The 15025-nt window shown below is 39.1% G+C and overlaps 1 non-coding gene across 1 annotated transcript; it reads right to left on the bottom strand.

The window, feature by feature from the left end:
- Positions 1-724: 724 nt before the first annotated feature.
- On the bottom strand, positions 725-832 carry LOC130971326 (small nucleolar RNA R71). The gene has a single exon (XR_009082551.1). It is a non-coding gene; the product is annotated as a small nucleolar RNA R71 (small nucleolar RNA).
- Between the last annotated feature and the right edge of the window lie 14193 nt (positions 833-15025).

Consider the following 15025-nt stretch of genomic DNA (forward strand, 5'->3'; position numbering starts at 1 on the left):
CTTCTCACATCCTTCTATTTATGGAGTACTACTCCTTCTTAATGCACAATTCGAACTTTATCTCATCAAGTTCGAATTCTTCTACCTTTTTTCTTCTATTTTTCTTTTCCTCTGACACCTCAAGGAATCTCTATACTGTGACATAGAGGATTCCACATCTTCTTGTTCTCTTCTCTTTCATATGAGCAGGAGCAGAGACAAAGGCATTCTTGTTGAAGCTGACCCTGAACCTGAAAGGACCGTGAAGAGAAAGCTAAGAGAAGCCAAAGCACAACTCTCTTTAGAGGACCTAACCGAATTCTTCAAAGAAGAAGAACACATGGCAGCCGAAAACAACAACAATGCCAACAATGCAAGGAAGGTGCTGGGTGACTTTACTGCACCTACTCCCAACTTCTATGGGAGAAGCATCTCTATCCCTGCCATTGGAGCAAACAACTTTGAGCTTAAGCCTCAATTAGTTTCTCTAATGCAACAGAATTGCAAATTCCATGGACTTCCAATGGAAGATCCTCATCAGTTTTTAGCTGAGTTCTTGCAAATCTGTGACACAGTCAAGACTAATGGGGTTGACCCTGAGGTCTACAGACTGATGCTATTCCCTTTTGCTGTAAGAGACAGAGCTAGAATATGGTTGGACTCACAACCTAAAGATAGCCTGGACTCTTGGGAAAAGCTAGTCAATGCCTTCTTGGCAAAGTTCTTTCCACCTCAAAAATGGAGTAAGCTTAGAGTGGAAGTCCAAACCTTCAGACAGAAGGATGGAGAATCCCTCTATGAAGCTTGGGAAAGATACAAACAATTAATCAGAAAATGTCCCTCAGACATGCTTTCTGAATGGAGCATCATAGGTATTTTCTATGATGGTCTCTCTGAACTATCCAAGATGTCTTTGGATAGCTCTGCGGGAGGATCTCTTCATCTGAAGAAGACGCCTACAGAGGCTCAGGAGCTAATTGAAATGGTTGCAAATAACCAATTCATGTACACTTCTGAAAGGAATCCTGTGAACAATGGGACTAATCAGAAGAAAGGAGTTCTTGAGATTGATGCTCTGAATGCCATTCTGGCTCAGAACAAGATATTGACTCAACAAGTCAATTTGATTTTTCAAAGTCTGTCTGGAATGCAAAATGCACCTGGCAGTACTAAGGATGCTTCATCTGAGGAAGAAGCTTATGATCCTGAGAACCCTTCAATGGAAGAGGTGAATTACCTAGGAGAGCCCTATGGAAACACCTATAATTCTTCATGGAGAAATCATCCAAATTTCTCATGGAAGAATCAAGAGAAACCTCAACAAGGTTTCAATAACAATAATGGTGGAAGAAACAGGTTTAGCAATGGCAAGCCTTTTCCATCATCTTCTCAGCAACAGACAGAGAGTTCTAAGCAGAATACCTCTGACTTAGCAACAATGGTCTCTGATCTAATCAAAACCACTCAAAGTTTCATGAATGAAACAAGGTCCTCCATCAGAAATTTGGAAGGACAAGTGGGTCAGCTGAGCAAGAAAATTACTGAACTCCCTCCTAGTACTCTCCCAAGCAACACAGAAGAAAATCCAAAAGGAGAGTGCAAAGCTATTAACATGGCTGAATTCTGGGAGGAAGGAGAGGCAGTGAACGCCACTGAGAAAAGCCTCAATGGGCGTGCACTGGCCTCCACTGAGTTCCCCAATGAGGAACTATGGGAATCTGAGGCTCAAAATGAGACCATAGAGATTCCATTGGACTTACTTCTGCCTTTCATGAGCTCTGATGAGTATTCTTCCTCTGAAGAGGATGAGTATGTCACTGAAGAGCAAGTTGCTAAATACCTTGGAGCAATCATGAAGCTAAATGTCAAGTTATTTGGAAATGAGACTTGGGAAGATGAACCTCCTTTGCTCACCAAAGAACTGGATGACTTGTCTAGGCAGAAATTACCTCAAAAGAGACAAGATCCTGGGAAGTTTTCAATACCTTGTACCATAGGCACCATGACCTTCAAGAAGGCTCTGTGTGACTTAGGGTCAAGTGTAAACCTCATGCCTCTCTCTGTAATGGAGAAGCTAGGGATCTTTGAGGTGCAAGCTGCAAGAATCTCACTAGAGATGGCAGACAACTCAAGAAAACAAGCTTATGGACTTGTAGAGAATGTTTTGGTTAAGATTGAAGACCATTACATCCCTACTGATTTCATAGTCCTAGAGACTGGGAAGTGCATGGATGAAACCATCATCCTTGGCAGACCCTTCCTAGCCACAGCAAAGGCTGTGATTGATGTTGATAGAGGAGAGTTAATCATTCAAGTGAATGAAGAATCCTTTGTATTTAAGGCTCAAGGATATCCCTCTATCACCATGGAGAAGAAGCATGAAGAGCTTCTCTCAAATCAAAGACAAACAGAGCCCCCACAGTCAAACTCTAAGTTTGGTGTTGGGAGGCCACAACCAAACTCTAAGTTTGGTGTTGAACCCCCACATTCAAACTCTAAAGTTTGGTGTTGGGAGGTTCCCACATTGCTCTGAGTATCTGTGAGGCTCCATGAGAGCCCTCTGTCAAGCTACTGACATTAAAGAAGCGCTTGTTGGGAGGCAACCCAATGTTTTATAATTATCTATTTCCTTTTGTTATTTTATCTTTTTTTTAGGTTGATGATCATGAGAAGTCACAAAATCAATGAAAAAAGCAAAAACAAAATGAAAAACAGGAAGAAAAACAGCACACCCTGGAGGAAGATGTTGCTGGCGTTTAAACGCCAGTGAGGTTAGCTGTTGGGCGTTTAACGCCCAGTCTGGCACCATTCTGGGCGTTTAACGCCAGAAAGGGGCACCAGACTGGCGTTAAACGCCAGAAAAGGGCAAGAACCTGGCGTTAAACGCCAGGAATGGGCACCAGCCCGGCGTTTAACGCCAGAAATGGCTCAATACCTCAATACCAATCACCAATCACCTCAATACCTCTTCCCCAAAAACCCTTCACCTATCAAATCCCATCTTTCTCTTCACCACTCACATCCATCCTTCATAAAACCCCACCTAACCTTCCATTCAAATTCAAACCACTTTCCCACCCAAACCCACCCATAATGGCCGAACTCCATCTCCCCTCTCTCCTATAAATACCCTTCTTCATTCCTTCATTTTCACACAACCTAAACACCACTTCTCCCCTTCTTTGGCCGAATACAAAGCCATCCCTTTCTCCCTCATTTCTTCTTCTTCTACTCTCTTCTTTCTTCTTTTGCTCGAGGACGAGCAAACCTTTTAAGTTTGGTGTGGTAAAAGCATTACTTTTTGTTTTTCCATAACCATTTATGGCATCCAAGGCCGGAGAGACTTCTAAAAAGAGGAAAGGGAAGGCAAAAGCTTCCACCTCCGAGTCATGGGAGATGGAGAGATTCATCTCAAGGGTGCATCAAGACCACTTCTATGAAGTTGTGGCCTTGAAGAAGGTGATCCCCGAGGTCCCCTTTTCACTCAAAAAGGGTGAATATCCGGAGATCCGCCATGAGATCCGAAGAAGAGGTTGGGAAGTACTTACCAACCCCATTCAACAAGTCGGAATCTTGATGGTTCAAGAGTTCTATGCCAATGCATGGATCACCAAGAACCATGATCAAAGTGTGAACCCGAATCCAAAGAATTATCTTACTATGGTTCGGGGGAATTACTTGGATTTTAGTCCGGAAAGTGTAAGGTTGGCATTCAATTTGCCCATGATGCAAGGAGATGAACATCCTTACACTAGAAGGGTCAACTTTGATCAAAGGTTGGACCAAGTCCTCACAGTATTATGTGAAGAGGGCGCACAATGGAAGAGAGATTCAAGAGGCAAGCCGGTTCAATTGAAAAGGCATGACCTCAAACCCGTGGCTAGAGGATGGTTGGAGTTCATTCAACGCTCAATCATTCCCACTAGCAACCGGTCCGAAGTTACTCTAGACCGGGCCATCATGATTCATAGCATTATGATTGGAGAAGAAGTGGAAGTTCATGAGGTTATAGCCCAAGAACTCTATAAAGTGGCGGACAAGTCTTCCACCTTGGCAAGGCTAGCCTTTCCTCATCTCATTTGTCACCTCTGTTATTCAGTTGGAGTTGACATAGAAGGAGACACCCCCATTGATGAGGACAAGCCCATCACTAAGAAAAGGATGGAGCACACAAGAGACCCCTCTCATCATGAGATCCCTGAGATACCTCAAGGGATGCACTTTCCTCCACAAAACTATTGGGAGCAACTGAACACCTCCCTAGGAGAACTGAGTTCCAACATGGGACAACTAAGGGTGGAGCATCAAGAACACTCCATCATCCTCCATGAAATTAGAGAAGATCAAAGAATCATGAGAGAGGAGCAACAAAGACAAGGAAGAGACATTGAGGAGCTCAAGCACTCCATAGGATCTTCAAGAGGAAGAAAGAGCCGCCATCACTAAGGTGGACCCGTTCTTTAATTTCCTTGTTCTTTATTCTTCTGTTTTTCGAATTTTATGCTTATGTTTGTCCATGTTTGTGTCTTGTGATCATTAGTGTCTTAGTGTCTATGCCTTAAAGTTATGAATGTCCTATGAATCCATCACCTTTCTTGAATAAAAACGTGCTTAATTGAGAAAAAAGGAAAGAATTGCATGAATTTTGAATTTTATAATAGTTTAATTATTTTGATGTGGTGGCAATACACTTGTTCTCTGAATGTATGCTTAAACAGTGCATATGTATCTTGAATTTGTGGTTCATGAAGGTTGGCTCTTGAAAGAATGATGAAAAAGGAGACATGTTACTGAGGATTTGAAAAATCATAAAAAATGATTCTTGAAGCAAGAAAAAGCAGTGAATACAAAAAAAAAAGAGAGAAAAGCAAGCGAAAAAAAAAGAAAGAAGAAAACCGAAAAAAAGAGAAGAGAAAAAGAAAGAAAAAGAAAGAATAAAGTTGTGATCCAAGGCAAAAAAAGAGTGTGCTTAAGAACCCTGGACACCTCTAATTGGGGACTTTAGCAAAGCTGAGTCACAATCTGAAAAGGTTCACCCAATTATGTGTCTGTGGCATGTATGTATCTGGTGGTAATACTGGAAGACAGAGTGCTTTGGGCCACGGCCAAGACTCAATAAGTAGCTGTGTTCAAGAATCATCATACTTAACTAGGAGAATCAATAACACTATCTGGATTCTGAGTTCCTAAAGAAGCCAACCATTCTGAATTTCAAAGGATAGAGTGAGATGCCAAAACTGTTCAGAGACAAAAAGCTAAAAGCCCCGCTCATCTAATTAATACTGATCTTCATAGATGTTTTTGGAATTCATTGCATATTCTCTTCTTTTTATCTTATTTGATTTTCAGTTGCTTGAGGACAAGCAACAATTTAAGTTTGGTGTTGTGATGAGCGGATAATTTATACACTTTTTGGCATTGTTTTTAGTATGTTTTTGGTAGTTTTAGTTGAGTTCTTAGTATATTTTTATTAGTTTTTAGCTAAAATTCACTTTTCTGGACTTTACTATGAGTTTGTGTGTTTTTCTGTGATTTCAGGTATTTTCTGGCTGAAATTGAGGGACCTGAGCAAAAATCTGATTCAGAGACTGAAAAGGACTGCAGATGCTGTTAGATTCTGACCTCCCTGCACTCGAAGTGGATTTTCTGGAGCTATAGAAGCCCAATTGGCGCGCTCTCAACGGCGTTGGAAATTAGACATCCTGGGCTTTCCAGCAATATATGATAGTCCATACTTTGCCCAAGATTTGATGGCCCAAATTGGCGTTCAAAGTCACCTCAAGAAATCCCAGCGTTAAACGCTGGAACTGGCACCCAAATGGGAGTTAAACGCCCAAACTGGCATAAAAGCTGGCGTTTAACTCCAAGAAGAGTCTCTACACGAAATTTCTTCATTGCTCAGCCCAAGCACACACCAAGTGGGCCCGGAAGTGGATTTTTATGTCATTTACTCATTTCTGTAAACCTTAGGCCACTAGTTTTCTATAAGTAGGACCTTTTACTATTGTATTAGAAGACTTTGGTAGCTATCTTCGTTTTATGCTATCTTAGATCATTGGGAGGCTGGCCATTCGGCCATGCCTAGACCTTATGCTTATGTATTTTCAACGGTGGAGTTTCTACACACCATAGATTAAGGTGTGGAGCTCTGCTGTACCTCGAGTATTAATGCAATTACTATTGTTCTTCCATTCAATTCCGCTTGTTCTTGTTCTAAGATATCACTTGTTCTTCAACTTGATGAATGTGATGATCCGTGACACTCATCATCATTCTCACTTATGAACAAGGTGACTGACAACCACTTTTGTTCTACAAGCAACCAAGGCTCTAGTGAATATCTCTTGGATTCCTGATTGCACGATGCATGGTTGATCGCCTGACAACCGAGTGCTCGCCTGACAAACGAGCCAACCATTCCGTGAGATCAGAGTCTTCGTGGTATAGGCGAGAACTGATGGCAGCATTCAAGAGAATCTGGAAGGTCTAACCTTGTCTGTGGTATTCTGAGTAGGATTCAATGACTGAATGACTGTGACGTGCTTCAAACTCCTAGCAGGCGGGGCGTTAGTGACAGACGCAAAAGTATCGATGGATATTATTCCGGCCTGACCGAGAACCGACAGCTGAATTCCGCTATGCTGTGACAGAGCATATGCAATCGCTTTCACTGAGAGGATGGGAGGTAGCCATTGACAACGGTGAAACCCTACACGAGCTTGCCATGGAAAGGAGTAAGAAGGATTGGATGAAGACAGTAGGAAAGCAGAGAGACGGAAGGGAAGGCATCTTCATGCGCTTATCTGAAGTTCCTACCAATGAATTACATAAGTATCTCTATCTTTATCTTTTATGTTATTTTCGTTCATCACCATATACATTTGAGTCTGCCTGACTAAGATTTGCAAGATGACCATAGCTTGCTTCATACTAACAATCTCCGTGGGATCGACCCTTACTCACGTAAGGTATTACTTGGACGACCCAGTGCACTTGCTGGTTAGTTGTGCGAAGTTGTGTAATGCCATGGAATTGAACTACCAAGTTTTTGGAGTTCATGACCGGGGATTATGAGAGTTGTGAAAAGTATTGTTCACAATTTCGCGCACCAGGAATGTAGCATCATGGAGCACTCTCCCAAGAAGCTTGAAATTAATGTCGAGGAGGGTGCGCAACCTCCAAGGCATATCATCGTTGGAGAATTGGAAGAAGCTTATCAAGAGATGGATTCAATCATGGATGAGTTTCTCTCTACAATGGAATCCTCTCCCATTGGACATGGAGTTGAAATTATAGAAGAGTGTGCACAACCTCCCATACCCTTGGTGAACAATGAAGAAGAGAGTGAATCAAAAGAGAGCTACCAAGAGGAAAAAGTTGGCATGGTGTATATTGAAATTTAAGAATATGAAGAGGTTGATCAAGAGATGGATTCATTCATCAATGAATTCCTATCCAAAATTGAATCACCTCCCATTGGGCAAAATGAAGTTCTTGAAGACAACACCAAGCCAAGTGAAAAAGGGAAAAAGGTTGAAACTGAAAAAGCTTGTGAAGAGGTGGAAACAACTAAAGAAGAGCCTAAAGAAGTAGACCTTGCATTGTCTAAGTGTGGGGAGGTCTCCCTCCCCAAGTCACCATCCAACATAATATTCAAGTGGGTAAAATTCTTATCCCTAAGCTTTACTTTCTCGCTTGAATATGGCTTGATTCAAAATGATGGTCAACTTAGAGCTCTTTGTGGAGTTAAGAGTAGGAAAGAGTTGTGTAGTGGTTGGAAACATCATTCTAAGCTCATGACGGTTGTAAGCTCAAAATTCAAGAGCAATGGTTGGTGTGAAACCAAATGGCATGGGTCTAGGAAGTTGTTTGGAAGCTTCTTTGAGAATTCCAAGGCCATACCACCCGGATGGAATAATGACGATCAATTTAAGGACGGGTGTCAAAACAAAGTGCGGGATCCCGGATCGCACAATGAAAATCAAATTTGGGAGCTCATGGTTTGTGGAGAACTCCATCAAAGCTTGAAGATATCGAAATTGAATAATGGATCTTATTGGAGATTCAAGCATTGGTGGAAGTTCCAAGATGAGTACAAGCACAAGCCACCTTGATAAGAAGCTCCCCATAAGTCCAACTTAAGGATAATAAATAAAAGTGCTAGGTGGGAGACACCCCACTATGGTAAACTCTCTCCATACTCTTTTAGTTTTGTTAATAAGTGAATTGAGTTGCCATTGTAGGTAGATTCTCATTTTCATTTTTATCTTTTGTAAATATTGGTAGAATTAGTTTAATTTCATGTTTTTATTGTTTTATTGAGTTTAGTTAGTAGTATAGTATGTTGAATAAGGTTTTAGGGTGTTTTGGTAGCTGTTTGGAGGATTGAAAGGCTTGGATTGGTGTAAGAATTTAGAAAAATATTTTTTGAAAAACAGAACACCATCCACGCGTGCGCGCACCTAACGCGTACGCGCACCTGAGCATTTTTTCGACCACCCATGCGGACGCGCACTGTACGCGTACGCGTGGATGCAAAATTTCACCTCCGGCCAAAAACCCGAGAGTTAGGCCTGCACTGTGCGAACATTGGGCTTAAGGCACAAGTCTATGCACGCGTGCGCGCACCTGGCGCGTACGCTCACATGACCTTAAATTGGCAATGCACGCGCACGCACACTGTGCGCGCGCGCGTCGATTGCACGATCCACACTCTTGGTACTTTTACCCGAGAGTTGTGCCAGACTTGGGCCGACATTATGCCTCCGGCCTAACTCGATGCACGCGTGCGCGCACCTGGCGCGTACGCGTCCTTCAACCAATATGCACATCGACGCGTAAGCACGCATGATGCGCACGCGTCGGTAAAAAAAAAAAAAGAGTTTTTTTTTCCCCGCCTTCCATTTTCTTTTGCTTATCACATTCGCATACTTCTCCTCTTCCCATTTTCATTTAGTTTTTGTAACATGTTTTCGTTTTTTTTTTAGTCATTTTAATAATGGTGTTGAACTCTCTCACTCAATTGTTGAGAATTTCTTGCATTTGTTTTGGTGCTTCATGACTTGTTACATTAATTGTAATATTTGTCAACACACAAGATTAGTGCTTTAGTCCTTCCTAATTCATTACCCTTTGTTTTTTCTTTTTTTTCTTGTACCGCTTCATCATTGAGTTAGGATGAAATTAAATGCTTTCATGCGTATCACTAATCTTGTTTGTGTCAATTCTTATCTGATCTTGATGCTCAATATCCTCTTCATGCTTTAACTTTACTCTTGCATCAAGTATCATTGATATGCCATTTTCTCTTATTGTTTCCTCCTCTACATGTTGTAGCTACCATGAAGTAGAGAACCATACCTTTATTTGGCATTAGCCATCGCCTATGTTCTATTTGCTTTGATATCTTTGTCATAAGCTTAATATTCCTTTCCTTTTCTATCCTTTTAGGTTGGCCACCAATACGGAAGGAAAGGAAAGTTTCTAAATGGGGCAACAAACAAGTCATCCGCACAACCTTTTGAAGAAGCTCATCAATTGTAGCAACCCGTCCACCTTGCTCTTCTTTGCATGCACCGAGGACGGTGCAATCTTCAAGTGTGGGGAGGTCGTCCGACCGATCTCCATGGGTAAAAATTTCCTTTTCAACACCAAATTTTTATTTTCTTTGTTAGATTAGATATTGCATTGCATGATAGGTTGCATGTTAGTTAGAATTTGTACATATTTTTACTACTTCCTTCTTATTAGGACTACTTGGTTAAAGTGATGAATTCTTTTCCGAGAAACCGTTTTAGGGCAACCTACCAATTTGAAAATTTTTTGTTGAACTTGCTTGAAAGAATGTATTTTGGAACATGGTTTTTGAGCTAAGAACACAAGCTTGCGAGATTTGAGCCTAATTGTGTGGTTACATCTTATAACCACTTATTTTTCCTTCTTGTGTGCATTATTCTCTTTCTATGAATGTAATCTTTGATTTGTTTGATTCTTTATGTCCATTATTTTGTGTATTCATGCATTTATATGATTGAGTCCATCATTTCATTAGCTCACTTACCCAAATAGCCTACCTTTTACTCTCCATTGTAACCAATTTTGAGCCCACGATTAACCCACTTTGTTCTTAATTTAGCACATTACAAGCCTTAAAGCGAAAAACAATAAATGTCCTTAATTTGGATCTTTGATTGGCTTAAGCTAGTGTGTGTGAGTATCATTCAAGTGTGGGAACCTTGGAACATTGGGTGAATAAAAGGGTAGTTTTGTATTATTAGTGTAAATATTGGGAATTGGGTACATACTCATGTATTGATCAAATGTAAAACCTTATGCATTGATGCTCTTGTATATAAAAAATGAGAAAATGAAAAAAAAAAAGAAAAAAACAATATGGAAAAGAAAAAAAATATAGAAAAAGAAAGAAAAAAGAAGAAAAAGAAAGAAATAAAAAAAAGGGGACAAAATGCCCCAAAGTAATGCTCAAATAAAAGTCAATGCATATGTGTTGTGAAATGAAAAGGGAATGCATGAGTATGTGGAAAGGTGAGGAATGGGTAGTTAGATTAGTACTTAATTGTATAGGTCATTATATAGGTTAGGTGGGAAAGTTTAAGTTAATCAAAGATTCAAATCCTAAGTCCACTAGCCATATATGATCCTACCTTGACCCTAGCCCCATTACAACCTAAAGAAAAGACCTCATGATACATGTATGCATGCATTGAATAATTGTTGATTGCTAGAAGATAAACAAATCTTGGAAAGCATGATTAGGGGAGAATTGAGTAAATCAACCCCAAACACTGAGCAACTAGAGTGCAAACACTTCCGGTGAGGGTTCGATGCTCAATTCCTTGATTCCCGGCTTTCATGAGCATTCTTCTTGCAAGTCTACTTGAACTTCATTTTGATATTTAAATTGGTAGGACTCATGAATCGTTATATGATCTTAAGCCCTACTTGTGCATGTATGTCTTGGAGATTGATTTATTTTTAACCAAGTAGGTAGAATCATTTTGCATTTAGTGGCATGCATATAGTTTCTTTGCTTTGAATAAGTGTCATATCCCTTATTTCTCTCTTGGCTTAAGCATGAGGACATGCTTGGTTTAAGTGTGGGGAGGTTGACAAACCCCGTTTTGACGGTTTATCTTGTATTGATTTTAGGGGATTTTATAACCTTTTACCCTCATTTATCCATTGAAATAGCATGGTTTTATAACTTCTCCTTTAATTGTGCTTAAGAGTGAAAACATACTTTTTAGGTCGTAAAATAGCTAAATCTAATTCTCCTTGATTCAATTAGATGCCTTGATATGTTTGTTAAGTGATTTAAGGTTTAAGAGGCAAAGATTGGACCAAGGGAATGAAGAAAGAAGCATGAAAAGTTGGAGAACTCATGAAGAAATGAAAGAACCGGAAAGCTGCCAAGCCGACCTCTTTGCACTTAAACGACCATAACTTGAGCTACAGAGGTCCAAATGATGCGATTCCAGTTGGGTTGGAAAGCTAACATCCAGGGCTTCAAAATGATATAAATTTTGCCATATGTTGCTTCGCGTTCAGGGGCGCGCACGCGCACTTTGCGCGCGCGCACCGATTCTGTCCGTGGCTCACTTTAATGAAATCGTCCCCAGCGGTTTTAGGAGCCTTGTGGGCCCAATCCAACTCATTTCTGATGCTATTTAAGTCAAGTATTGAAGGAGAATCAACATACTTTTAGATACTTTTGATCATTAGCTTAGTTTTAGGAGTTAGAGTTAGTTTTAGAGAGAGAAGCTCTCACTTCTCTCTAGGATTAGGAATTAGGGTTAGATTAGGATCTCATAATTCTAGGTTTAATTCAAGTCTCCTTCTACTTCTACCTTCAAGTGGTGATTACTACACTTTGGTTTTTCTTTCTATCCCTATCCTCTTGTTGTAATTTCTCTTATTTTGTTTCTAGGTTTTGTAATTGAGATATTCTTGTCCTTTTGTTTTCTTTTAATAATGCAATTTGAGATAATTCATGTGATTGTGATGTTGTTGATTGTTGTTTTGTTAGTTCTTTGTAATTGTTGGTTGTTGATTCCTTTTATTCTTACAAATAAAAAATGCTTTCTTTCATTACCCTCCAAGTGTTTGATGAAATGCTTGAGAGGATGTTAAAGTAGGATTTTATGTTCTTGGCTTGAGAAGGTAACTTAGGATTTCTTGAGTCACTAGTGTCCAATTGATTGCTAGTTGATAGCCATTAACTCTAGCCTTCATTAATCCAATTAGTGGAAAGCTAGGACTTATGGACTAGGATTGATATAACTCACTTGACTTTCCTTTGTTAATTGATTTAAGGATGACTAAGTGGGATTAATCCTTGCAACTACCATACTTGTGGCTAGTGATAATGATGAAGACCCTTGACAACCAAATCTTGCCAAGACCATTTTGTTAATAAAGTTTTCTTACCATTTACTATTCATGTTTCTCCTCTAAAACCCCAAATATAACTCACAACCAATAACAAAACACTTTATTGTAAATCCTAGGGAGAACGACCCGAGGTTTAAATACTTCGGTTTATAGATTTTAGGGGTTTGTACTTGTGACAAACAAATTTTTGTATGAGAGGATTATTGTTGGTTTAGAGACTATACTTCGACGAGATTTCATTTGTAAAATTCTAAACCGTCAAAAATCCAATCGTCAGATCGACCCTTACTCGCGTAAGGTTTATTACTTGGACGACCCAGTGCACTTGCTGGTTAGTTGTGCGAAGTTATGATAAAGAGTTGAGATTGCAATTGAGCGTACCATGTTGATGGCGCCATTGATGATCACAATTTTGTGCACCAAGTTTTTGGCGCCGTTGCCGGGGAATTAAATGTCCTAACTACAGTTTCGTATTTGTTCCCTGCAATAACAATGCCAAGTTTTGATCTGGCAACAACACCAAGTTTTTGGCGCCGTTGCCGGGGATTGTTTTAGTTTGGACAACTGATGGTTCATCTTGTTGCTTAGCTTAGGTATTTTTCTTCAGAGTTCTTAAAGAATGAATTCTAGTGTTTCAAGGTGATGTTCTTATCATCACCAAAGCTGATTGATTCTCATCAATTTAGCTCTGGAATGCAATGTCCTGCTGAAGCTTGGCTAGCCAAGTCTAATTTCTTTAGACTAAAGCTTTAGACTAACATTGCATGATTCTTGGAATTCTCATTAAGAATTTTGATATCTTTTTTTTCTTTTTCACTCAATTTTCGAAAAAAAAAACCAAAAAAAATTACAAAATCATAAAAACCAAAAATATTTTGTGTTTCTTGTTAAGTCTAGTGTCTCATTTTAAGTTTGGTGTCAATTGCATGTTTCTATTCTTCTTGCATTTTTTTGAATTCATTCATGTGTCTTTATTGATCTTCAAGATGTTCTTGATGATTTCCTTGTTCTGATCTTTAAATTCTCTTGTCTTGTGTGTTTTGTTGTTTCTCATATGCATTCTCAACTTGTTAGTGTCAGTAGTATACAAACTTCTAAGTTTGGTGTCTTGCATGCATTGTTTATTTGATCTTAGTTGCATTTTGATTATTCCTCATTATTAAAAATCCAAAAAATTTTTAATTTGTGTCTTTTCAAGTCAATAATACAGAGAATTGAAGATTCAGAACATTCAGCAGAGAAATTACACAGAAAAAGCTGTGCATTCAAAACGCCCAGTGAGAAAGGAAAACTGGCGTTTAAACGCCAGTCAGGGTGCCTGGTTGGGCATTTAACGCCCAAAAAGGGTAGTATTTTGGGCGTTAAATGCCAGAATGGATACCATTCTGGGCGTTTAACGCCAGGATGGCACAAGAAGGAAGATTTTGTTTTTAACTAAAATTTTTTTTCAAGTTTTCAAAATTTTTCAAAATCAAATCTTTTTCAAATCAAATCTTTTCAATCATATATTTTCAAAATCAATTTCTTTCTTTTTCAAAAATACTTGCTAACAATTAATGATTTGATTCAACATTTCAATTATGTTGCCTTTTCTGTTGAGAAAGGTTTAATGTTTGAATCATATCTTTTCTTGTTAGCCAAGTCATTAATTTTCAAAATCAAATCTTTTTAAATTGTTTTTCAAATCATATCTTCTCAATCATATCTTTTTAAAACCATAACTTTTCAATCATATCTTTTTAATCACATTTTTTTTTCAAAATAGTTTTCAATCATATCTTTTTAAATTTCTAATTTCAAAATCTTTTTCAAAAATCACTTGATTTCTTTTCCACTCTTAGTTTTCGAAAATCAATTAGTATTTTTCAAAATGTTTTTAAAATCTTTTTAATTTATTTTCAAAAATTTCTTCCCCTCTTCTCACATCCTTCTATTTATGGACTAACACTCCTCCTCAATGAACAATTCGAACTCTATCTTTCTTGATAAGTTCGAATTCTTCTACCTCTTCCTTCTATTCCTCTGACACCTCAAGGAATCTCTATACTGTGACATAGAGGATTTTATATTTTCTTGTTTTCTTCTCTTTCATATGAGCAGGAGCAAAGACAAAAGCATTCTTGTTGAGGCTGACCCTGAACCTGAAAGGACCTTGAAGCGAAAGCTAAGAGAAGCTAAGGCACAACTCTCTGTAGAGGACCTAACAGAAATCTTCAAAGAAGAAGAACCCATGGCAGCCGAAAACAACAACAATGCCAACAATGCAAGGAAGGTGCTGGGTGACTTTACTGCACCTACTCCCGACTTCTATGGGAGAAGCATCTCTATCCCTGCCATTGGAGAAAATAACTTTGAGCTTAAGCCTCAATTAGTTTCTCTAATGCAACAGAATTGCAAGTTCCATGGACTTCCATTGGAAGATCCTCATCAGTTTTTAGCTGAATTCTTGCAAATCTGTGACACTGTCAAGACTAATGGGGTTGACCCTGAGGTCTACAGACTTATGCTATTCCCTTTTGCTGTAAGAGACAGAGCTAGGATATGGTTGGACTCACAACCTAAAGAAAGCCTGAACTCTTGGGAAAAGCTAGTCAATGCCTTCTTGGCAAAGTTCTTTCCACCTCAAAAATTGAGT

This window comes from Arachis stenosperma, chromosome 3 (genome assembly GCF_014773155.1).
Source record: "Arachis stenosperma cultivar V10309 chromosome 3, arast.V10309.gnm1.PFL2, whole genome shotgun sequence".
NCBI lineage: Eukaryota > Viridiplantae > Streptophyta > Magnoliopsida > Fabales > Fabaceae > Arachis > Arachis stenosperma.